This window comes from Tasmannia lanceolata, unplaced genomic scaffold, assembly GCF_043159265.1.
Source record: "Tasmannia lanceolata isolate RefF3 unplaced genomic scaffold, GAP_Taslan_0.1 ptg000023l, whole genome shotgun sequence".
Classification (NCBI taxonomy): Eukaryota; Viridiplantae; Streptophyta; class Magnoliopsida; order Canellales; family Winteraceae; genus Tasmannia; species Tasmannia lanceolata.
In genome coordinates, this window is record NW_027518700.1 from 2969120 (window position 1) to 2996402 (window position 27283).

The window sequence follows — 27283 nt, forward strand, 5'->3', positions numbered from 1 at the left end:
ACACCCAATATTTCGTACTCCATGGGCAGACAAATCCCACCCAACAGTTCTTTAATGGAAAATCTCATTCAGAATATTTGCTATATTTAATGGGCAGGATTGTCTTTGCTTTTCAAAACAGCTTCTATTCAGTTGAAGGGCTTGCTAGAAAAGCTAGTAAATTGGGTTTTTGGGCAAGGTTTACATATTGCCTTTGTTTTTTTTTTTTTAATAAAGTTTTATATTCAGTTAAAAAGGGTTATTAGAGAAGGGAGTAATTTGGGGTTTTGCTGGATGTCAAAGAGCCTAAATTTCAGTTTTGATTGTGTTGAAATGTCCCCCTATCTTTCAGAGGTACAAGATAAGGAAGACATAAAAAAAAGGCCTCACAAGTGTATTGGGTCATTTTACAAAGACAGATGGGCTGTTTGTAATTTTTGGTCATATGGGTCTGTTTTTTTTCCTTGACTATTTGCCTTTTACAAGCAATCTTTTGGTGGTGGGCCAGTCTCTAAAAGAGCTGGATACCATGAATCTAGCCTACCACTAACTAATGTAGGGTAAGACGACAGAGTGAAAATGGAGGTGGTTTAAAGGTACTACTGCAAATGCCCAACAGCACATATTTACATGATTAGATTTCTATGCAATCTGAAAGGAACCCAGAGAGTAAAATTAAAGGAAAATGTGGAAAAGAAGAGAAAAATGATTTTAAGTGTAAGTTGGTCAATGGTTAAAAACACTGCCAATTCCAAGTCCCCCACTGAGAAAAACTCCAAATCATCACGTGAAGGCTTTGCAAGTCACAATCTAAGTGTCCAAAAGCTTATGTACTCTCCAAAGAAAAGATGGTCACAAATTCACCACCTTTCTGCTGTAAAACAGGCCACTTCTATAGAACTAGTTCACTCCCACAGCCCCACCTTGAGCCCTTTTCTCTTCCATGGATGAATCTGATTTTAACAGGAATGACACGGTCAGACTAGTCTGATCGAAAGAACCATAGTGGAGCACACTGATCGGCTCCATAAAGTGGGGCCCTCCTCCCATGAACTCATGTCTTGTTTGGTTATGGGTGTTCTGTTATATGGCCCCTTTTGTCTTATTTTTAAGTTCAGACTAGTCTGACCATATCATTCCCTTAATTTAATTGAGTAAAGGTTGAAAAATGAGGATACCTTATAGTTTAAGATAGAGCCTTTATATATAGATATCATATTTAATAATTCTTTTAGTTAAAGATAATATTTTAATAGTTATTTTAAAGTATCCATGAAAAGATTATGAAATTTAAGCCATTTTTGGCAACCATGATTTGTTTACATGGAATATTTAGCCACTTCTCACCCTCTCGTCACTCATGCCCTCTCTTCCTCTCCTCGCCCTCCTCCCCAGTCCCCAACACTTGATAAACAAATATTCCATGGAAAAAACTTTCATGGCTGCCAAACATGGCCTTGTAGTTATAGAGTAGAGGAGTATATTAGCTATAAATCTCTCTGGGTGTCCAAAAGAAAGAAATTGATCATAATTAGAAACATCAGATTTGCAAGTTTCATTCCTTTAGGTTATTATTATTGCCCGTCAATGGTAGGTATGGTTTATACACTGAATTTTGGTGTAGCATTCACGCTTATGTGCATTTAAGAATGAGAGAAAAATATGTACAAATAATAGCAAACAATTAGATGGTCAGATTGGCTTTATTTGATTAAGTTGGACATGTTTTGACCAAAATTTAATGAGTAATTCTTGATTAGTCAATCGAAGGTTCGAGATCATGGTCGAATCCACCCTGGTTTGTTCTGCTAGTTGCGTCCTACTAACCATGCACATTGCTTGATTATTGGCTAATTATGGAAGGAAAGGAATCCTTAATCAATCTTTTTGGGTTAAGCGCACGTGTAATTTCTTGATTATGGACTAAATCTAGTTTAGAGTCTTAGATTAAGTTTTTGGGTAGCTATCATTGAATGAGGAATGATGAACTTGGGCCTTTCATTATGTGATCTTTACTCTCTGGGTTTGAAAAGGACTTGCATCATAAAGAGATGGAATAGGTATCTAAGCATTGGGTGTGGGGCCGGTACGAAAGAGAGGAAGGCAACGATAGGGATTGTGACATGTGATATATCACAAAGATTCCATTTTTCTTCTCATTTCTCAATGACAAAAGGCCTACTTTTCCCTAAAGTAACTTTCACAAGCCCTATGAAGACCCCAAGGACCAGCAAATCAATCAAGTTCTTGGCCCTCCACCAACAGTCTCTTTCCTAAGACCATGGTGACATATACTCTCTCTCTCTCTCTCTCTCTCTCTCTCTCTCTCTCTCTCTAACTTAGTCACTCTATCCTACAGCCATATTATCTCATGCCAGCACTAATCCTTGGTTTTCAACCTCTTTACAGAAGGGATGGCACATGGAAGCATGGCCTAGTAGCAGAGATATATGCTCTTGTTCTTCAACAAGATTTGGAGGCATTAATGGGGGGTAAGTCCGATCTGTCACATTTTTATACCATGCATTTGATTCATGGATATTTCATTCCCTCCAACAGTTTCATGTACACAGATTATTACACCGATGCAATTCCTATCTAATTAAGGTCGGGAGTAGTAGGTAAAGAAGGCTATCAAGTCCATCTAAATGAATCTTATACAATAGGGTATCACCCTTTTTATAACCCTTCTCACTTGAGTTTGGCATATAGAATATCTTTACCATGCATCCAATTTCTAGGCCACCCGTAGATGCTTCAAATCCTAAAAATCACACCGATCAAGACTAGACATCCTCATCATCATCATCATTATTATTATTATTATTAGTATTATGTGGGATGCTAAACTGAAGGGTGCTCTTGCAAAAACCCAGCCGCAAAAGTGTCCCATTGGATCCACATCATCCAACTGCATTTATCATTCTTTTAATAATAATAATAATAATAATAATAATAATAACTAGGGTCCATCGCAAAAGGCATTTCCCAACTGGTTTATCACAACAACAACAATAATAATAATAATAATAATAATAGGGCAGTGATAAATCAACCCCCAATTGGATAAATCGACTCCCCATGTGTCTATCTCTCTCCTCTTTCTCTCTCTAACCAAGAGGAGAGAGAAAGACACCTGGGAGTCGATTTATCAATTTGGGGAGTCGATTTATCACTCCCCTAATAATAATAATAATAATAATATTAATGGATTTTGCTAACGCCGTTAAGGTGCATTGGAAATGATATTTTCCAATCATTTTACATGTATTTTCAGACTTTACAGATATTTTAAGATCTCTTTATGAAAATGCGTGTAAAATATCATTTCCAATGCACCTTAACACCTTAACGGATGCCCTTAGGGTACGCGTTAGCAAAACCCTTCTTAAAAAGCTATCAAGGTTAATCAGAAAAGTTAGTAATAAAAGTGAGGAGTTCAAGGGAGGAGTGCAGATATCATTCCACCTAGCTAACTTATTTAGAACTTGTTGTAATTAATGCTAAAAATGCCAATACATAGATTTCTGGCAATAATGTTGCTTAGTAGGTAGGCAAGGAACAAATATGCTGAGTGAGAGCAAGTTACGAGGGTGAGTGCCCACAATCTGGCTATCAAACATTGAGACAAGAACCTCACAATGAGTTTGTACCCATTTAGGGGAGCTAGCTTTTATGATTAGGGTTTAGTAATCATTTTCGTACATCACTCAAGTTTTAGTCACTTTGTTTTAGTAGAATGATTAGGTTAGAGACTATACATCTAACAATGGTCTGCAGTCTACATTAGCCCATGTTGGCTGTCCAAGATCCTCAATACATCTGATAATGGTGTGGCAGCTGTTGAAGTATAATTGATTAAGTAACACCAACTTTAGCACCTTAAGCCTTTTGGAGTAATTGGCTGTTTCACATGGTATCAGAGCTATTGGGATGGTTTAACCGGTGCAATTATGACCATGGCACGTTCATGGTGGGAGCCTCCTGTAAATGAATTGGCATAAGCATGATGAAATGTACAAACAGAGATTGGCCAAGCATCATTATAAAACATTTCAGCTTATTCTTGAAACATTAAGCAAAGGTTAAATGAAAGCACAAAATCAATAGAGTAATTATATGAAAAAAAAATAAAAAAATACAAGAGATTTATAGCATGACTATCTGGGTTGATGACGAAGATCTGAGAGATTTCACTATAGACAAAGATTACAAAATACAAGATACCCAAAAGGTACATCTACAACCAAAGATCTCTATAGAGTCCGAAAACTTAATGCAAGTAAACATAAAACGGCCAAATAACACACCACCTCTTTCCCATTGATTTCTCTTCTAATGCACCACCTTCGTGTAATCTCCTCCAGTTATTTGGTTTCATTATTATAATGCTCAGGGCATGTTTGGCAACCACTGCCTCAAAAAAGATTTCCTTGAAAAATGATTTTCCAAGGTTTGACAAGGCCCTTTTGTTGTAAAAGCTATTTAAGGGTAAAAGTTTTCCCGCAAAAAAGATTAGAAAGTTGTACCTGAAATAATTTTACCTAAAAAAGGCTCAGCAAACATTGGAAAAATCATTTTCTGGGGAAAATTAAAGAATTCAGGAACAAATTTTCATGGTTGCCAAACATGCAATTAGTGTGCCACTTTGTTCATGCAATTAGTGTGCCATTTTGTGTATAATTTTCCTCTCACATTTTGTTGGTATGCTTACGTGACTTGTGTACAAAATCACCCTTGCATAAAAATCAACAAATGGGATCAGAGGTCTTGTCAATTTCGCATTTCCTCTTAGGTAAGATGGCAACATGCCCACTTGTAGATGGTGGATCTGTTTTCACACATAATATATTGTAAAAAGATTCGAAGCCTAACAATACAAACTAAAATGGAGGGTCCTAAAAGATGGTGCAGCCTTTGGTGAGGTGAGTGGTCATGCATTTCACAAAGATAGCTTTCACTAGCTACTTGGGAAAGTTCACTAGAATACAAGTGGAGGGGGAGGATATCTACAAATTAAAGTTCTTGTTGAAGTAAACTAAATTTCCGCATATGTCCATAAGTGGGTGCAATACATACAAACTGTTTGGGTTGATACTTTTTGAGTTGGACTGGTTTTTCTTGTAGTTATCAAGATGAAGAGAATTTCCATTGAAGTTGAGGAAATAGGTAAATAGCAAGTTGGGTTTTGTTGGAAGTGCAATTTGAGAGATTGGGAAAGGTCTATTTAGGATGACTGGTAGAAACTTTGATATATGAAAGTGGGACTTACATGAATTAAGAGGGTGGAATCATCTCTACTAGAGTAGAAAAACATCACAAACTTCTATCTAATTGATTTCTTGCTATTCATAAGCACCCATTTGGTGGTTTTTTGAAAGATATTTTGTTTTGAGTTATAAGATCAACTTGTTCTTATCCTACTGGTATTAGTAGGCAGAGTTCATCTCTATCATAGGACTGGGACTAGGACTCAACATGTTTGGGAAGTTATAGGATGTGTAACATTCTTTTTTACTTTTGTGTCTCTTCTTAGGTTTAGAATGTGTATATTTGTCTTTCAAATTAATGGGCCAATATGTCTCATCAGGGACATTTCCCCAAATATATAAGGAGATCTCTATTTTTCTTCATTTCCAACCTTGAACCTAGGGTTAAATATTTTCAGAAAGACATTGAAATCCATTACCTTAAAGATTGATGTGCATGACAGATTTTGGAAATTTTGGTTCAGAGATAACTTTTGCAGTGTACCCAATTTCTAATTATTGTTTATCACTATGGTTTGAGAGGTTTGAATGGATCCCATGAGTCCCATCGTGAGATGGAATGTGCAGATAACACCATTTTAGTTGGGATGGGATTTTTTAACTGTTTTTAAGATGATGAAGATTTTGATTTGAGTTGAAATGGTTTTGAAAAATAAGTAGAAATAAAAAGAGAACAAGTTAGGCTTTGTCGGAAGTGCAATTTCAATCGGTAAAGGTGTATGTAGAGAGGGCATGAATGAGGATAGGGTTCAAAGTTGTTAATAAACAAGGAAAAAATGAATTGTATTTTGAGTGGATTTTTTTTCCTTGTTTTTCAGGTTTTATTACCTCTCCGCACCCAATCCCTCTCAGGTCTCTTCGGCCATGTTTGGTTACCTTGAATTTTCTTTCATGGAATACCAGATTTCTAACTCCAAGTCGTAAGAGATGGATAGGGAGAGTGAGAGAGGAGAATTGAGAGGACATGAGTCATGATGAGATTGTGCCAAGTGGCTGAAAAATAAGGAAAGAAAAAACTCTATTTTGAGTATGATAAATTTAGGAGATTTCACTAATTCTTGGATGCGATTACAGTAATCAAAGGGTGCTTATGTAAAGCACTTACAAGATAAGCATAGAAGGGAAATCAAGATAATTATGGAAGGGAAGAAATCCTAATCAAATCTACCTAATTAAATCTACTTTCCTAATCTTTCTTGCTTGCCTCTTCTTATCCACTCGCCTAATTTATTTAGTCTCCTCATTTAACCAACTTACCCAATCTACCTCCAAGATTATCCAACGATGAGATCTTAACCCAATCCAACCGTTGGATCCCACATATTCTAACATGACTCCTCAAACGTATATGGATTGAAAATCTATATACGTTTGATTACAATAAAATTGCCAAATATGGAAAATAGAATTCTCAAATTTAATCAAAATCCACCAATTTGATGCACACTTCCGAAAGTTGATGGTGAAGACTGATTTTGCTGCCAATGATCACCAACGATGATTCCCGAAGAAGACGCCGCTTGTTGATGTGTCGCAAAGAGGGTTAAAAAAAAAAACCAATGGATCAATAGATCACAACCTCAATGGACTAGACAAAACTCAAGCCTTGATGGGCGAGTAAGATTAGGTCACTATGGACCGATACCGGAATGGGCAAGAATGGGCCTCGATGGGCATGACAACACGGGTTAGTTTTAAAATACCAATCTTCATGGGAATTTCAAATTGCTCTCTCAAGCATGAACCTCGAGGAGAGAGGCCACTCAACTGAGTAGAGCTCCTATTTCAGGCACGCACCTCGAAGAGGCACCTCAACTGAAATGGATCAAGGAATTAAAGAGAGAAAAAAATGGAAGTATAGAGATGGGAGACGAATAATAGCGGAAAAGCTAACAGCACATAAAAAAAAGCCAATGACTTTACGGATTTAAATGGTGCATGAATAGAGGGTGCAAATATCAAAATTTAGGAGATAGATTGAAGAGATGGGGTGCATTGAAAACAGAGAAAAAGTTAGCCGTGTCTACACCATAGGCTTATGTGTTCCGTGGGCACTCCTCATCTTCTCTTCATGATGTTGGAATTTAAGGCTTGATATTTGGACAAAACATTGAGGACTTCATTCTCTTTCCATGAGGCCGATCAAATGAACCTAAGGGGAGATGGCTGCGAGCGCAATGAAGGCATGGATGAAAACCCATGGATGGAACATGAGAAAGTAGAGATGAAAATGAGGCAAACACAAAAGAAGGGAATTCTCTCTTTTTTTTAAATGGTAGAATGAATTTATTAGATAAGGGAGCGGGCCGAGGAGGACCACTCCCGAAAGTACACGAGAAACAATAAAAATAAAGAGTTGGGATTTAGATTTGCAGGGGCTGTTTTTGCAGAGGATAAATTGGAGAGCTATGTTGGACCAGCGGACGGCCAAGTTAGCCGTCCGCCCGACCACCATCCATCGAATGCTCCGCTGCAAACCTCCATTTAGTTTTCTCCAAATCAGCAACCCTCTATTTTTTTTCCCTTTTCTTCTCAACGTTCTCATCATTTTTTTTCTCACTTGTTGCTGTCGATTCTAAGAGGCTTTTCATCAAGCACCTTCAATTTAAAAACCATCATCCAACATTGATGGCCGGCAGCCCAGTTTCCTCAACCTTTGGCAGAATGGATGCGGTGCCTTAAATCTGAACCCTTAAAATTCTCACCAGTTTCTTCTCCTCCACCATCCCTACAAATATCGGGATAATGCATGCAAAAGAGTGCATATATCAAATATAGGGGGTGTGAATATCAATTTTCAAGGTGACACATAAGAAGAGAAGATACGCTTAAATGGATTTCGAAATTTGGATTCAATATATCAATTATGGGGCATGGGAGAAACTGATAAATATTAAAATATAACATAATGGAGATATCAATCAATGGGAGCATGAACTAGAATAGGACTATGCAAATTTGACCCTCCATGTTAAATGTGAGAGAACCGACACATTTTTTTGTTTTGTTTATGGCATTAAATGCCTCTTTTGAGGTGGCACCCTAGATTGTCTCAAATGACTCTCCCCATTATCTTCTCATCTTTTCCACGATGAAAGATAATCATGGAGGAAAGAGAGCTCAACGACAGTAACATTTTGGAAACCGTATAGAGAAACAAAAAAGAAAAAGACTATGGAGTATGCAACAAAGAGGAGGAAATATCCCCAAGTGTGGTGATGGTATGGTGCGCCGTTTTGACGGAGAATGAAGATGGGCCGGCGGACGGCCGGACGGCTAGATCAGCCGTCCGCCTGAGAACTTCTCATTACAAGAGAAGTGGTCAGGCCAAATTAGGACCGTTACACTTTGATACCACGTTAAATTTAGAGAAGATTTCACTAAACTTGAATGCTTTACAATAATCTTAAGGTGTGCTTATAGAAAGCACTTACATGATAAGCATAGAAGGGAAATCAAGATAATTATGGAAGGGAAGGGAGCCTAATCAAATCTACCTAATTAAATCTACTTTCATAATCTTTCTTGCTTGCCTCTTCTAATCCACTCGTCTAATTTATCTGGTCTCCTCATTTAGCCAACTTACCCAATCTACCTCTAAGATGATCCAACGGTGAGATCTTAACCCAATCCAACCGTTGGATCCCACATATTCTAACAGAGTAGAGTTTTTCAAATTTCCTTACAAATGATCTTCACATGCAAACTGCTCATACAACTACCAAAACTTCCTACATTTGAAATTTGAAATTATAACTAAAAACTGTTGAGTTACATCCACTTTATCACTCGCACCCTCCTCACCCCTCGTTCACAACTTGTTAAACTAATATTTCATGGAAAAACTCTTAGGCTTCCAAACATGACCTCCCTCTCCCTCCCTCACCATTGGGTAAGCGAATATTCCATCGAAACAAAATTCAAGGTTGCCAAACATGGCCTTCTCTTGCAATCTTTATTTTCTCTCATGGTGGAAGATAAAGTTATATGATAATTGCTAAATATTCAATGCATAGATACGTATGTATATTTATGCCTATTATGAAGTTTTTGGACCCTTGAGCTCAAAGTTATTTGGTTTGTAGTGACATGCAGTGGGATGTACATCTTATGAATGATCTCTTCTAAAGCCTCTGTGCCCTCGTTTTCAGAAGCTCAGTGCTATTTGTAAGCTTGTTAAGTCGGTACAGAAACCTTATGTCATAACAGTAGTCTCCATGTCCTTATGTGGAACATCATGAAAATGAGATCCTTGTACTTGTTCTAATGGCAGTACGTTGGCATGTGAGGTCACGTGTATGTGTTCATGGTAAAAAACAAACACCGCATAACCATGTGCATGCGGGGGGATGTCTCCATCCTCATTCTCATGATGAATGGTGGTTACTAATGACCAAGACCAACCCATGTATTATATGTCTGCATGCATGCATGGCGATATGCGTGCCCATGCATTTAGAGAACATGTACGACATGCTAATCGGTGTAGACTGATATAAACAATATGAAAAATGCTTACAGGGAAGTCGCTTTTATCACTCCCTAAGAAAATTTGTTGGGCAAGTCCGATCCCATCATGCACAATAGAAAAGTAAAAATAAACACAAGCCACAAGATGAACACAGAGATTTCACATGGTGGTTAAACTAATATGCCTACATCCGCACGAAAGCAAAATTACAAGGATCAAAATGGATTCATCAGAAACTCACGAACTCACAACCCTTTCCCTGCCTCTCAACCAAGACTCAACCAAGACTGTACATAAAAGAAATCCAAGAGAAAAACCCCAAGAAGAAACGATAGAGAAAACTCTCTCTCTCTCTCTCTCTCTATATATATATATATATATATATATATATATATAGAGAGAGAGAGAGAGAGAGAGAGAGAAAACGGTTCCTACACATGTGTAGAGAGTTTTCTACACACTAGCTTAAAATACAGTGGGGGCCCACATTGTTTGGGTGATCCAAGCTATCCATTTTAAAGGCCCTCACATAGATAGGGTGTCTACAAAAAATCAGATCCATAGGATCGTCCCAACCCTACGATTTGTAGAGGTAAAATGGATGTCTTTAAACCTTTACAAATTAGTCCATTTTTTGCCTCCACAGTTCCAATGGTTAGGATGATCGTATAGATCTGATATTTTATGGACACCCTATCTATGTGAGGCCCTTAAAAATCAATAGTTTGGATCACCCAAATAATGTGGCCCTCACTGTATTTTAAGCTAGTGTGTAGATAACTTATCTACACTTGTGAGTAGAAACCGTTTTCTCACTTAAAATACAGTGGAGGCCCACATTGTTTGGGTGATCCAAACCATTCATTTGATTGGCCCTCATATAGATAGGGTGTCCACAAAAAATCAGCTCCATAGGATCATCCTGACCCTTCGAACCGACCTCCACTGTATTTTAAGCTAGTGTGTAGATAACTTATCTACACTTGTGTGTAGAAACCGTTTTCTTATATATATATATATATATATATAGAGAGAGAGAGAGAGAGAGAGAGAGAGAGAGAGAAGTGTAGCAACACACTCGTGTAGCTAACTTAGCTACACCGCTGGCTTAAAATACAGTGGGTCCCACATTGTTTTGGTGATGCAAACCATTCATTTGATGGGCCCTCACATAGATAGGGTGTGCCCAAAAAATCAACTCCATAGGATCATCCAAACCCTTCAAACTGTAGAGGCAAAAATGGATAGATTTGTGAAGGTTTTTACACGTCCACTTTTGCCTCTACAGTTTGAAGGGTTGGGATGATCCTATGGAGCTGATTTTTTGGGCACACCCTATCAATGTGAGGGCCTATCAAATGAATGGTTTGGATCACCCAAACAATGTAGGCCCACTGTATTTTAAGCCGGCGGTGTAGCTACGTTAGCTACACGTGTGCGCTTAAGTGGTTATAATGCCTCGTAACCGTCATACAAAGAGACTCACACCCAAGAGACGTTTTCTCTTTTATATAAAACCTAAATTTTCCAAAATCCTAATATCACTTGTTTCTAATTTAGCTTTCACCGAATCCCACAAAACTGTGGGATATAAAGGCAACTTTCCCAACACTCATCATCTAGGGTTCGACCAATCAAAGTCAAATAGTTGATTTCTCTAGCCATTTATCTTACTATAGGATGTTGGGCCACCTCATGCTGCTCAGATGCATCAACAATCTCTGTCTCATATACATGCATCCATAACTCCCTTTGATATGATCCAAACTATATAAAATATATAGTCGAAAAATCAAGGGAAATGATAAATGCGCCCCTTTTCATCACATGGGACACCCAAGAACAGTGTAAGCGGCAATCAGATCCGTTGAATTCTGACATAAAGTACATCAGCCCCTATGCGGTCATTGATACATTGTTGTTGGGTGTCCCAAGTGATGAAAAGGGGCGCATTTATCATTTCCCAAAATCAATCATTTTAATCATGTTTTAAGGCCATGTTTGGCATCCATGGAATAATCATGGTTTCAAGTGTGTGAGGGGAGGAAAATAAAAAAATAATTAAAAAATACCTACTTAATTTATTTTTATTTTTTCCTTATTTTGAGATTTTGTCTGTGTAAATGATATTTCCATTCCTGTTGTTTGCCTTTCCATAAAATAGTTGCATTTTAACCTCCTTTTGTTTGTCTTACGACTTCATTTTCCACTTCATTAGAGCAAACTCAGGGAGAACCAATCCTTAGCCGTGTTTGAGAGGATCATTGGACGTTAACCAGTCATTAGATGAAAGATTTCTCTCTCTTTTTTTATCTACGCCCTATAACTATTTATGGGTATGATAATTTAAAGGGATTTGCTAGGGTCCATCGCAAAAGGAACTTCGCAGCTGGTCTGTTGCATGTCTATAATTTAAAGGGATTTGCTAGGGTCCATCGCAAAAGGCACTTCGCGGCTGGTCTGTCGCATGTCAGACGCCACCACGTGAATGAAGACGAGGTGGCTGGTCTGATGTGTGACAGACCAACCGAGAATTGCCTTCTGCTATGGACGCTAGCAATTCCCTAATTTAAATGTCAGTTAACATAAGGTATTATTGAAGGAACAACATGACTATCATTAAGAAATTTATGACAGGAGTTACAAGGGAAGTGAGATATTCGCCCCTTTTTTTATAAGTTGGGACAACCCCTCTAGTGCATTCACGACTACCCTTGTACACTAGAGGAGATTTAGATATCGTTGTGAGAGTCTAATGATGGATAAATTCACTTGGTCAGTGTTATAACTCTGATGAGTATCCAATTCTAGTAGCCCACACAAAAATGTTAACTAGTGAAGCAGGTGAATTTTAATTTTGTAGGAAAGGGCTCACATGTAATGTGTGAAACCATAAATAGCAATTAATGAATGTTTAGTTGAAAAATAGAATCTTAATGGAAGTGAGATTGTTAGCCGAATAAAGACTCATAGTTATGACCTACAACCAGAGAACCATTGATTCCCATGGGCTGACCTCACAAGGCTACTTACTCTGATGATGTTCATTTCAATGCTTCAAAATACAGACGTGGGCCAAAACACGACCAAAGCAAATCCTAGTTGACTCAGAATGGCACAAGCGATTGCTTGGTTGATGCGGCTGAGCATTGGGTTGACACGGTCATGACTCTGGAGAGTCAAAAGGGTTTTATTTGAATTTGTAGGGCAAAAAACAGACTCGGACAAGAACTCGGACAAGGTAAAAAGGGAGTCGACTAAGGGAAGTCGATGACGACCGGAAGGGGTTTTGAAACTATAGTTCATTATCACCCTTTAGAAGCCAATAGAGAATTTGGATTCTGAATTCTAATTTTCTGCTATTTTAGTTTTTTTTTTCACAAAGTTTATTTTTCTGCTTTACTGTTTTTCTTCTTGTAGTGGGGCAACTCATTCCAATCTTTTTTTAGTACAAAGGAAAAGTCGGATATAGAATAATATGGAATTTGAGAGCTATAATCTCATATTTAAGTTTGGAAAGAATCACATAACTCACAATATTCATGAAGGATAAAGTAGACAATAATAAACTTGCAGATAACAGTCAGAACAAATCTAGTAAAAACTAAAATGTTCTGAATAATTTCAATGATAATTCAAACAATGGTAATGAAAGGAGCTTGCAAATAAATAACTAGTCGAATATATTTAGATTCACTACTGATTGGGTCCACAAAATAGGATGATCTAGAAGTTTTGGCCCTCCATGGAGATCATATCCCAAAAATCACACTGAATAGGCAATAGGCTCCAAACCAAAGAATGCATTATCCATCTTTTTAAGTTTTTTTAATACTACCGTTTTCTCAAAACACTCGTCTAAGAATGCATAATAGTTCCAGTAACTTAACTCCAGAGATAGATACGCTTTATTGCATGGAGAATCTAAGAGAAGCTTAGATTTGCTTCAAATAATCATACTATTTTGAGGACTCCATATAGTCATATCATTCTCACCAAGGTGAACGAAGAATAAAGAAGAAGAGAAGAAGAAAAAAACTATAATCTTTGAGTGCCAGACTTATCTCATTTATCAGAAACATTAAAATTTCTCCCCATAGTAGTAAGCCGTACCGACCATAAGTGCAACTGTAGCACCTTGGACGACCACGCGAGCTCTCATTAGCTTCTGACCCAACTGTGAGTTTCCTTGTCTGAAACTGATCAAACCAGCTGTAAGAACCCCCGCAGTCAAAAGTGCACCTGAAATACCGACAACCATCAAACAAACTGAAATAGGTTGTAGAAATATTGCATATGGAGAACTGGAACAATATTGCCATTGGATATCCTAGCCAACTCTTACGCTTAATTTGAAGGTTTACTTGGATAGACCAAGCCAGCCAATTCAAAGGTTCACACGTGATATGTCAGTTATTTATGTCAGTTATTTGTTTATTGTTTACTCGACTGTGCGTTATAACAAATGAAATTGAATATGGTTGAAAAATCTAGGATTGTAAACAGTTTATATTCAATGACAAAATAAAATATATAGAGAAGGGAAAATAATTCAACAAAGCACAGACATAATTTACCTCAATAAGAGAACAAGGGTAGCAATCCAAACAATGAAGAGAAAAATCTCCAGGCAATCAAAGGAACAGATGCAAAAGGTAATCCAAATTTTGATATAATTTTTTTTTCAAAGATAATGAAAGCAAGGGAAAGGTTTGCAAATCCTAGATGTATTCTCCACTCTCAAATATTAATTCTCTCTTCAGAAATAAGCCCAGGTTGCCTAGGGGCCGTTTGGATACGCGGTCTTCAGAAATAAGCCCAGGTTGCCTGGATGGAAGACAAGAGAAGAATGAGACCATCCATTTCGCTTCTCTTTAAAATCTTGGATTTTAAGAAAGAAATCCAGGTTTTAGAAATCTTTCCCCATCCTGAGATTTCTAAAACCTTGAAACATGGGATGATCTCCTACTCTCTTGCTGACGGAACGAAGGGTGAGAAATCAGAAAAGGACGGTTGGTCTCCTTCTCTCATCTCCCATCTACAATTAATCCAAGATTCTAAAATCCGCATATCCAAATGCCCCCCTAAGGTTCAAGAATTTGGAACTTAAGATTATAACCCTATATTACTCAGAGGTCATTCAATTTTTAGCCCAATTTAGAATGATATGTTCAAATCTCAGGATTAGAAATCTAGGTTTATTATATCCAGTAAAGATATAGTTGAAAATACAGATACATAGCAGATGACACTATGGCAGCTCTTATGTACATTTCATTTTCTGTATTTTAGCTTATGGGCTTCAAGTCTGGCGTGAACTAAATGATACGTATTTTAGCTTATGTTAACTTTACCATGATGTGTATGGGACATGCTGAAAAAGACTACTAAAGTCTTCACATTCCAACTTTCCTTGAAGTTCCACAATGATATGGACTTGACTCCACTAATGATGAATGTCAAAGTGAAATACATAAGCACAAAATCCACAAAGAAATATTTAAGTGAAGATCAAGATCATTTGTTGCTCTAAGAACTGATTAATGTGCCAACAGGCCAAGCACTTAAAGACAACATTAAGGATTTAAATAAGTATAATTTTTTCAACTCATATTTTAGAACTGCTAAGGTGTTGGAGATTAGGTAGGTTGGAAGAGCCATCATCCTCACCATATGACTAGAAAGAGGATATTAGGGGCTTAAGACGTAATGGCAAGATATGATGAGGTTTGAGGAGATTAGTTGGAGATAGAAATCAAGAAATCGGGGAGGCGGGAGGAGATTACTGCTTAAGAGGTTTGAGGAAGGGGTATGATCAGGAATACAAAATTCTTGCAGTAAAATATTCTGAATGGCAGATATAGACGGGATTGTCTGAATGAGTGGTGAGGATGGCTCGTCGTGGAGGATTTTAGAGTGGTGGATGCTCCTATAGTCATTTATTCCCATGGTAGAAGATGTTTCAACACCTAGATTGAGTGGTATATTGTTACATATTCTGCCCTATGATATAATGGAATGGTTAGAGAGGAAATAGCAATAGGGTTGGAAGGAATTTTTTTTTTTTTTAAATGGACAGGTAGAGTGCTGATGCTACATGCCTTCACGCCCTTACAAGAGTCTTGAAAGAGGATGAAATCAGATCTTATGATAATCCTTGAGAGTTTTATGATCAAATGAATTTTAGGATTTTTTTTACTTTTCTTGACAGGTAAGCTGGGATTGATAGCAAGGACCTAGCATGTTAAGGATCATTCTAGGTTTTTTAGAGTGCCTTCAAATGGTTTTGCGTGCACATCTCTTCATCCCAAGAAATGTGTCAAGAGATAAAAATATGGGACTATGATAATTGGTTCATTCAAAAGCCTGGTGTATCTAAGTAACAGATAAAGATGCTTGGATAAGGGTAATATATACGACTCGGATACTCATAATCTGTATCCTAAATTATATTACCTTTTTTTTCTATTTTTGAAGATTTGCCTACACCCATGTCATTTTTATCTTGCATAGGATGAGACACATTAGATCCTTTTGCCTTTAAAACAATCAAGAATATCTGTGGCTGGACGAGATAGGAAACAAATAGGTATAAGTGTAGTAAATAGGTAAAAGTGTAGTGGAATATTATGTGTCAATTGACTTGATAAATGATAATTATTTAAGCAGCAACAACGGTAAGTAATTGGCATGTCATTCTTATTTTACAGTTGAGTGGTGGGTGTTGTATAGGACAAATGCTCCAAACTTGAGGAGGATAGCCATAAAAGTGTTATCTCATACGGCATCTTCTTCTAGTTGTGAGAGGAATATTTTTTGAGTGTGACGGGAATTGGAGCATCTTCAATCACATACACTCAAGGAGGCATAACAGACTTGGATATGAAAACCTACACAATCTTGTATATGTCCATTACAATATATATAGTTGAAGATGAAGCACATATCTGCTGGTTAAAACTGGGAGTCTATTGTAGGAGACAGAAGAGCCAATGTTAGATGAGGCAGGAGGTAGGAAGTAGGAACAGTACTCTTATCCCTTCAGAGATGCAAGCAGATGAGGAAGATACCTTGATGGGTACACATGGCTCCCCTCAGTGGGCCACAATTCCGATAAAGGATAGTGATGATTGGACCATGGATTCACCAATAGGTAGTGATGGGGATGGAAATGCTGGTGTTGGACCTCCTTGTTGGGGGGGATGATAGAGGCGCTGGTGATGGGGGCAAAATGGGAGATGATCATGGGGGTAGTGTAGGAGGTGATACTCTACTCCCCTTAGCCCATTCACAGAAGAGTATGATTTTGAACATGCCACATAGGATCAAGACCATCATGCATGAACCCAGACATCATAGTCATGGACGCAAAGTATTCTTAAGAAAATGATGGAGGCTCCTGCTAAAAAACGAATGACTCCTTGGTTCCTCATCCTCATCATGGCGTTCGAAAATTTAACAGACACCTCTGAGAGTATGAACATTGGAGGTGGGAGTTTAAGTGGTATCGGTGCTGGGAGTTTCACCGGTTATTGGCCATATGGTTATGGACCTTCTGGCACTTCTTCTAAGAGTTAGTGAGGTTCGACGGTTTCATATGGGTATGTTTATAGCTATGGTTATGGGTATCCATACGGCACAGACATAGAGTCACAGAGTGAGTCATATGGGTATAGGATACCATATGGCTCACTCCATATGGGGTAGCACCGCCAACACTTGCCCACATTTGGGATAGCTCATTCAAGTTGAGTAGTATCTCTTCCATTACTATGTCCAAGAGTACCAACAATTGTACATGGGGAGGGTTCATCTCCATATGGGGTAGCCCCACCAACACTTGTCAGGCTATAACTTTGAAGAAGAGGAAATCAGGGCTTTTTGAGACCCCCTTAAATACTCTAGTATTTCTCTCTTTCCATAGCACCCAAATAATGGCTAAAAAATAAACATTCCAAAGAATTTTCCCTTTCTTTTTCCATTGAACCAGTGACCAACTCAGGAATAAATGAATGAGCTTTTCTGGGAAAACCCAATGAATACCAAATCTGCTCATAAGATTGCTCCAAACTAACCTTGCGACTTTACAATGCATTAGTAAATTGTCCACAGATTCTCCCGCTTCAATACATAGGGGACAATAGTCTATAATGAGAATCTTCCTTTTCCGAAGGAAATCCACCATTTGAATCCTTTCCCGCAAGGGCGCCCAGCCAAAGGTGCAAACTCTAAGGAGAGCCTGGATTGTCCATACTCAAGCAACATATTTAGGTCTTTTGTTGTTATCTATTACAATGCCCCATAATAGTCATTGGGATCTGGTGAATGGGTGAATGGAAAACAAGTTGTCTCCTCACAATAAGTGCCTCATTTCTTTGGGGGTCAAAACGTGCTCATAAAATCTACTCTTGCTATTATACTTCATGTCGCTCTTCTATATCCCCACCAACATGATTAATAGGTTGGAGAAGCTACAAATGTCTCCACAAAAGAAGTGCCTCATTTCTTTTGGGGGTCAAAACGTGCTCATAAAATCTACTCTTGCTATTATACTTCATGTCGCTCTTCTATAACCCCACTGGCATGATTAATAGGTTGGAGAAGCTACAAAGGAATTTCCTCCGGACTGACAAGGAGGAATGTAGGAAGAATCACCTGGTTAACATGGAAGTGGTTTGCAAACCAAAGAAGGAAAGAGGATTGGGCTTTAAGAGTCTCAGAGTGATGAACTCAACTTTACTCAGCAAGAGGATTTCATTTTTTGGTGAAGAGAGGGACCATCTTTGGAGGGCTGATCAAGTGGTTTGCAAACCAAAGAAGGAAGGATGATTGGGCTTTAAGAGTCTCAGAGTGATGAACTCAACTTTACTCAGCAAGTGGATTTCATTTTTTGGTGAAGAGAGGAACCATCTTTGGAGGGCTGTGATCATGAAGAAGTATGGTCATAAGCATGGTTTTAAATTCCGGTTTCGGTATGCGTTTCAGCCCTAGCCGAAACTGAAATTTTGGCTTTAGGGGAAAATGCTATATAATTAATAAATTTGAGATTTTTGGGATGAATTTCTCGAAATTTTGGACGAAATATAAAAAACCGATATTTTGGCCGAAATCCGGTACCATTTTGGGTTTTGCCAATTTCAGTTTCGGTGTCGACCGAAATCCAAAATTTCGGTCGAAATTTAAACCCATGGTCATAGGTGAGGTGGGTGACTCTCTAGCGACTCATTTCAATCTGTATAAAGAGATATCATGAGTCGCAATTCCATAGTGAGTGCAGATATTGGCGATTTTGTTCGCTTGTCGAATGACCCTTGATGTGTTCCATAGAGACTGGAAGCATGGTTGGTGATTGTGTTCGTTTTTCGAATGACCCTTGATGTGGGGAGCATCCTCTTAGGGAGGATTTGGCATTCCTTCAAATGACAACCTGCTGGACAGCATGTCTCAACAAGATCCTCGTGGTTGACCATTTGCGGAATTGAAACCGCCTCATCATTAACAGGTGCATCTTGTGTAGCATGGCTGAGGAGACCATGGACCATATTCTCATCCATTGTAGTCCATCTTCTCCTTGTTTGAGGTGCGGTGAGTTCTTCCATAGCATATCGACGAGTTGATTGGGTCATGGAATTTTGCCCTATGGGGCCCAAAAGTTTTCTTTCGAATCTGGCAATGGTTGCGTTCTTGTAAATGGTTTAGGAGAGAGAGAGGGAGGAGGAGGAGGATTTTTAAAGACATGCTATTTCTCCATTTTGGTGATATGCACAGAGGGGATGAAAGAGTTCAAGGGTGTGTCGGAATCCTCTCATCGCTCAATTTGGGATGTTATCAGTGAGAGCTCTACCATGAAGGATTGTGCATCCCCTCAGTAATCTGTCCGTCCCTTGGGTTTCCTCTTAAGCTATGCTTTGATGGGTCTAGCTTCGATAACCTTGGCCCCGCTAGGGTTGGCAGGATTCTCAGGGGCCATGATAGTAAAGTGAGATGTGTGTTTTCTGGGCCTATAGGAGCGGCTGATTCTAACTTGACAGAAGCGCTTGGGCTTAGGAAAGTTATCTTTCTTTTCAATTGTGCTGCTCTTCACGAGTTGATTGTTGAAGGTGACTCGCTTAACATCATTTAGAGTCATGCATCTTGCTTTGAGAATACCTATAAGTCGGATAACGAGGAGGCCGATGACCTGGTCCGTGGTGGAATGTCCAAATGGGATCTTATCGGTCGTGGCCATTATCCTCTTGGAGACCTTCCTTGAGTTTCTTTTTCCTATATGTCTGTTGTTTATTATTTTTCAGTTTTGATTATCTTGATCTTTCTGTTCGTTTTGCATTAATTTAAACAAATCACTTTTACAATTCAACAATGACATATTGTTTTATTTGTTTTTCTGTTTAGATAATCAAATGTTATAGTCCTTCCTTTTATAGGTAATATTTTAGCAATATTAGTCATACTTGTTTTTGGTAGTTAAGCTAGGATTGAACCTCCGACCTCAAGGTTGAAGAACAAAGCCTTGACCAATTGAGCTAGAGGCTCAATCCCATAGATATTACTTGTGCTTGATTATGTTAATTCAATATTGCTCAATGAATTTAATTAGTTTTTCATCATTTTCATTATAATTAGAGATTAAATTTTGAAATTGGCAACAACAAATTAATTCGGTATTAGAAATGTATCCATGTATCCTAATTTTAAAGGTCCTTATCCTATGCAACAACAGCATATCAGAACCTTGTTGTACCTATATCCAAAGATTTTGGGATTTAGATTATCCATGTAGCCGATTCTCCATTTGTCCGTATACAAGTAATAGAGATATGGGGTGGTGTCTTTATTGCTAAGAATGTGTTTATTCTAGGCTTATTGCTCATTCGGGAAGATAAAGAGAGAATGCACTGTGTTTATTTTTGGCTTATTGCTCATTTCAAAAGCTAAAAAGACAGTATATGACAAAGCATGAGTTTAAATCTCCACTGAAACAGACATGAAACAACCAAAATATTTATGTTTCCATCCCTAGTAAAATGCATACTGAAAAAATTGTAAGGGTATTAATAATATACTATACTAGTATGTGTTTTATAATTATATGTATCGGTGTTTAAAAACGCAAATGCGGCGCAGAACATGGCTGAAGAAAATCCTAATCGACTCGGCACGACGCAGTGAGTACTGAGACGCTTTCATAATTCCAGAGACTCAAAGGAGTTTTTATTGACTCGGTAGGGCAAAACAAGGAACATGATGGCAAAACTCAGAACAAGGCCGAGGTAAAAAGGAGTCAACTTGGGGGAGTCCACGACGACGCGGGGGAGTTTTAAAACTATTTTATGTATATAGTAAGTGAAGTGTGGTGTATGTATTATGCATAAATATTTACGTGAATTACATGTGAAATGTGGCATGTTCTGAATTATCATGCATGCACAACAATGCATGTGACTAGGTGTTTGATTTTATGAAAACATTATTGGTAATTTTTTTTACTTATAATTTTTTAGTGTGTATTTGAGCTTATTTTAATACATCCTAAAGCTTCATCTTAAATATCCATCATTTGCATATGTTTTCATATGTTTCCGTGACTTTACATATGTTTCCGTGACTTTACAGGATTTCCACCGAAATCTTCATTTGAAACATAAGTGTTTCCATTTTTTGTCATGAGCAAAACCGAAACTTAAAATCTTGTGACCAAGTGCATTGGAGTTTCCATGATATTTTGTATGGAAGAAGGGGGTTTCAAAATAGACGGAGGAGATGGATGAAGGCATGCACTTGTTTTGACTCATTTCGAATAGTTTGTCAATGAGGTTTTTCTCTATCTCTAGAGGATTGCCAGAAGTAGAACGTCTCTCTTTTCTCTTCGCTATAGTGGAAGTGTGGAACCGAGTCTCACGAGATTCATTTTGAGGAAGGAAGCTTCTGAGCACTCAAAAGGAATAAATCAAGACTCTTATGATCTCATCTCCCATTCACCAATTTGCAAAAAAAAACCCCTTTTTTTGTGATGCCTCCTTTGCTCAAGCTAGAAAGCTCGATGCATAATGCATTCTAGGGTGCTTAAAAGCAATTGCCAATCTTCAAGTCAACTTAGAAGAAAGTTCCACTTGTTTAAGTTGCATGTAATGCATTCTTGATTGTTTCTTGGGGTGGATAAGTCCCACCACAGAGAAGTTTCCTATTTACTACCTTGGATTAGGCGCAATTTTGGCCAAGTGGAAGCAGACATATTTCAGTTTGGACAGGCGCTTGGGCCCCGAAAAGCATCTCTCTCCAGTTACTTTTATGTTTTTATTAGAAATCCCTTCTCAAGGGCAGATAAGGTAGTGAAAGTTTGCAAGGATTTCTTGTGACAAGGTAGAAGACAAAGGTATAAGTTCCAATTCAAGTGGAAACACAATACAAAAGAATAATAAGTCATAGATAGATGTTCAGCTAATCAGGAAGGATTCAACTCAGAGGAGATGGAGAAAATAATGAAGACAGAGAGAGCAGTGAGACAATGAAAACCGCTCAGCTTTTTTGGGAAATGGGGGAGATGACCACCGCTGCAAATAGATCGGGTTCATAACACTTCCGGCCCTCCGCCTCATCTCCGATTGCGTGGCTCCGCGGCCTCCATTAGTCCGCCTCATCTCCGGCTCCGCCGCCTCTCCACCGCTCTGTTTTCCTCCTCCCTCATCCAAAATATTCTTGTCTTTGAGAAGAGGGTTTAGAGCTCAAAAGGGGGAAAATGATGTATTAGGGTTTTCCGTGGGTACATCAAAAGAAATTACATATCTTGGTGAGCACAAGATGTGGATCTGAGGATCGGACACCCATCTTGAGCCATCCTGCCTCATGAATTTCTTGTTGGTGGCAGAGCTTGATCCCCACCCACCTTGAGCCACCATCACTACCACCGCCAATTTTTATTTTTATTTTTTTCACCACCACCGATCACCACCACCACTGCAATTTCTGCGCCTCGAACCGACGACCACCTCCACCGCCTCATCTTCATCTCTACCTCCACCGACCGGCCACCTCATCATCACCATCATCTTACCTCTTCTTCCCCTCCTTTTTGCAGCCACCATTAAATCCGACCTCCCTACCCAAATCAACCACCCTTACCACCACAAAACCCATTTCATTTTAACCTCTCCCATTTTTGATCTTTTATAAACCCATTTCACCACCTACCTCCACCCTCAGCCACCTCTGCAGATTTCCTTCTTCCCCTTCTCAGCCGTTCCACCTCCTACCACCATCTTTTTCAACCTTCATTGTTTCCCTCTATTCTAGGCCATAAAACCCATTCCCTCCATTGTGCTGCGGAAGAAAAAAGGGGGGAGAAGAGAATGGTGGTTCCTTGGGCGAAGCAGAAGAATCGCAGGGAGAAGAGAATAGATAGAATAGGAAAGAAGAGAGTGGAACAGCTGAGGGGAGACTGGCAGTGCTGCAAGTGCGGGTTCTACAATTTCAAGAGAAGGGTTGAGTGTTGGCAATGCGGGAAGATCTGGTCGTCGTATGACTGCAATGTCGATACGAGTCCGACAAAACCAAAGACCAACGCATTGAATGCATCAAGTAGTGGGAGTATCGAAGGGATTGATAAGCCTGAGTCTGGCAGTAGGAAAACTCCTTTGAATATTGTCTTTGGCGAGCCGGACAATGGAGCGGTTCTTCCATTGGTCTCTTTGAAAGGAACAGAACGTAGTTTGTGGGGCAAAATCGGGGAAGGATGGTCTGGCAATGTTCAGGCTTTGGAAGCTTGGTTGTTTGAAAGGAAAGTTGCAGAAGGGGCTGTTAAAGTTTACAAAATAGATGAAAGGGAAGTTATGATTGTTTTAAAGGCAGAATCTGCTCTTGAGCAATCGAAGATAGCCTGGTTTACTGCTAGAAATTCGCCATTTGTTGAATTGAGCTCTTGGTCGAAGAAGTTTGAGAATCTGACAAGGGTGGAGTGGTGGTTCATTTCTGGAATTCCACCTCAAGCTTGGTGTGTGGAGAATTTCAGAAACATCGGGAAGAGGATTGGTAGGGTAATTGAGATGGATGATTCCTGCAAAGCTGCTAGAGGATATCAGTGGGCCAAAGTTCGGATTGCCACAAGCTCTGGCTGCCCAGTCGTGGTGGCTTTTCCGGTAGGCATCGACGGAGCAACAATGTGGGTGAAATGCGAAATGGAGTCGGCGCGCAAAAAGGTGGATGGGGGGAAGACATATTCCACTCAATTCAGCTCGGATGATGATGAGGATGGGTTTGGGGCTGATGGATGTTCGGAAAAACAGTCTGGTAGTGGGGAGGAGGAGCAGGTTAGCATGGATTGGGCTGGAAGGAATAGGGTGGTGCACGATAGCGGGGAGGCACACGATAGCAGGGGGGCGCACGATAGCGCAGAATTTGCAAATCAAATTTCCCAAATTTGTGGTGAGGAAAGAGTGGAAGGGAGTGGGCTGGAGTTTCTGGAAGGTCAGACGTCTGGTGTTGACAGAGGTAGGGGGGTTGACTTGATTGACACTAGGATGGTGGGCTTGCCAGATGATCAAATCAGTGGACATATTAATGGGCTTAGAAGACATTTGAACCTGCTGGTGGAGAATATTATTGGACTGGTGGAGAACAACTCAGGGAGAGGTTGTGGGCCTGTTACACCTTTAAGACAAATGCCAATTACTAGGAAATTTTGCAACATTGCTGATGGCCCGCCCTTGATTGACATGTCACCAGATCAAGGGAGCATAAACTTTGGGGCAGATTTGCATGGTGTTGCTGGCAATGAAATTAGCCTGGAAGAATGGAGGGCTGATTCAAGAGCAGTGGATAGTGTCTCTTCAAGTGACGCTGAATTAAGGCGAACATCGGTGAGTCGTAGGGAAGATTCTAACATTGCTTTGAGGGGAGGGTGTGAGGAATACTCTCGGAGGATTATCCCTTCAGAATTGGTTTTTCGGAGAATTAATGATGGGTTGGGTAACTCAGAGCACTCTGTACAGTTCAGCCTGGACCGAGCGGGAGAGAAAAGCACCACAAGTGCCGTAGAAGATCCTATCTTACCAGGTATTGGTGGGTTAATGAAAATATTTCAAGTCAATCAATCACAACTGGAATGCGATGGTTGTAGTCTTGGCTTCAACTCCCCCAAAGGTATCAACTCTTTGTTTTCATTTCGTGGCAATGAGGTGTCTTTTCCTTATCCAAATATGCAGGGCACAAAAATGGGTTTCTATGTAGAGGACGAAATCAGTGAGTCTTTGGGTATGGATGTCCCAAACCATTGCTTGCTATCCTCTCCTATTCCTTCTTGTTATGCGCATCTTGATAAGAGGGCTTTGTTGGGCCGGGAAAATTCCAATAGTCCCGAGGAGATAGAGGGGGTTGAGGGGTCTGAGGGTAACATGGAGCTACTGGAGAGGGCAGTGGATAAGGTGATAGATGTTAGTGGGAAGGTGGGGTTAAGATACCTCGGACCATTACCGGAGTTTCGTGGTATGATTCGGTCGATTGAATTAAGGGATATGGTTGGGGGAGAGGTTAACAAGTCTCACAGGGGTGATTCTTCGAAGAAGTCACTCCGAGAGTTGGCTAGATTGAAATCGGGTGTTAATTATGGGGATAAGAAGAGTGAGGGAGGTAAGAAGAGTGAGGGAGGTGAGAAGAGTTCTCCATTGAGGAGTGTCAAGTCAGGGAGAAAGGGGAGAAAGTACGTGAAAATTGTTTCCTTATGAAGACGTTATCATGGAATGTAAATGGATTGGGTTCTTTGGCGAAGAGAGCTCAAGTGAAGGAAATGGTTAAAAGATGTAAACCGAGTCTTGTATGTCTACAAGAAACCAAATTAGAGGTTATTGATAAGGTTACTGTTCAGAGTATTGGTCTCACAGGTCAGTGGAGCTTCTCTTTTGTGGGTTCAATTGGCCTTTCTGGGGGGATTTTGGTTGCTTGGGAGGAGTCTTATTGGAATGTGGTCGAGGAATGGAAGGGTAGGTTCTCCTTGTCTGTTGTTCTGGAAAGGGTGGAAGACACGGTGAGGGTTGTTTTCTCTGGGATCTATGGGCCTTCTCAAAGGGTGGAGAAAAGGTTGTTATGGGGGGAGTTAGATGGGATTAGGGCGCGATGGTCCCATCCTTGGTGTTTAGGTGGAGACTTTAATGAAATTAGATTTGCGTGTGAAAGGGTGGATTGCACGAGGTCTAATAGAAATATGGTCTTGTTCGCTGATTTCATTTCTAAGCATGAGTTAATCGATCTTCCATTATCTGGGGCTCGTTTCACGTGGAATAGAGGGGAGAGTCATAGTAGGATTGATCGCTTCCTTGTATGTCCACTGTGGATGTGCTTGACTCCTGAGGTGATACAAAAATCCCTGGTTCATTCGGTTTCAGATCACTGTCCTATTCTTCTGGATCCGAGGTTAGAATCTTGGGGGCCCCCACCTTTTCGATTTGAGATTGCATGGCTCCAGGATCCGAATATGGAAGAAAGGATGGGAAAATGGTGGGCCTCTGAAAATTTTGAGGGGCCTGCAGACGTTAGAATAGGGAGAAAATTGAGATTTGTTAAGAAGATGTTGAAGGAATGGATTAAGGAGAAAAGAGGGTCTGACTCTTGCAGAAAGAATTGGTTGGAAAGTAGGATTGTAGATCTAGGAGATTTAGAGGAAGAGGGATTGGGGAACATTGTTTCTAGGGAGGAATTGGGGCGTCTTCGTGAAGAACATAAAAGTATTCTTCTACATGAAGAGATATCCTGGAGGCAAAAGTCGAGGGTCAAGTGGCTGAAGGAAGGTGATAAAAATACAGCTTACTTTCATGCTATGGCTAGTGCTAGAAGAAGGGGTAATAGGATTGTCTCATTGATGGTGGACGGGGCGGTGGTTTCCGGAAAGGAAGATATTTCGAGTGCTATATTGAGCTTTTATAATGCCTTATATACATCAGATGGTATATTGAAGCCTATTCCGGAGGGGGTGGATTTTAATCATTTAGAATGTGATCAGAGTAGGAAATTGGAGGATCCGTTTGAGGTCGACGAGATTGAGAGGGCTGTTTTCTCTTTGAGTAGAGATAAGGCTCCCGGGCCGGATGGCTTTTGTTTGGCATTTTTCCAATCTTGTTGGGAATATGTCAAGGGTGACCTAGTGGTATTTTTTCATGAGTTCCATCAAGGAATGGAGTTGGATAGAGGTTCGGGGGCTACTTTCATTACTCTAATTCCTAAGGTGGAAGGTGCTAGCAGGATATCAGAGTTTAGGCCTATCAGTCTTGTGGGATGCCTTTATAAGGTTTTGGCTAAAGTTTTAGCGGATCGATTAAAAATGGTACTTCCATCAATCATATCGGATTATCAATGTGCTTTCGTAGAAAAAAGACAAATTTTAGATTGCTCCTTGATTGCAAATGAGGCTATTGACTCATATCGCAAACTTCGTAAGCAAGGCATCTTGTGTAAGTTGGACATGGAGAAAGCTTATGATAGAGTGGATTGGGGATGTATGGATTACTCTCTTCAGCGTATGGGATTCGGATGTCTATGGCGTTCGTGGATGAAGAATTGTGTGTCATCTGCTTGGTTT

At 39.5% G+C, this 27283-nt stretch overlaps 1 long non-coding RNA gene across 1 annotated transcript; it reads left to right on the forward strand.

Annotated features, from left to right (window-relative positions):
* The first annotated feature begins 2196 nt into the window (after positions 1–2196).
* On the forward strand, positions 2197–9641 carry LOC143856104 (uncharacterized). Its single transcript, XR_013238104.1, has 3 exons — positions 2197–2263; positions 2389–2471; positions 9335–9641. It is a non-coding gene; the product is annotated as an uncharacterized LOC143856104 (long non-coding RNA).
* Positions 9642–27283: the final 17642 nt, after the last annotated feature.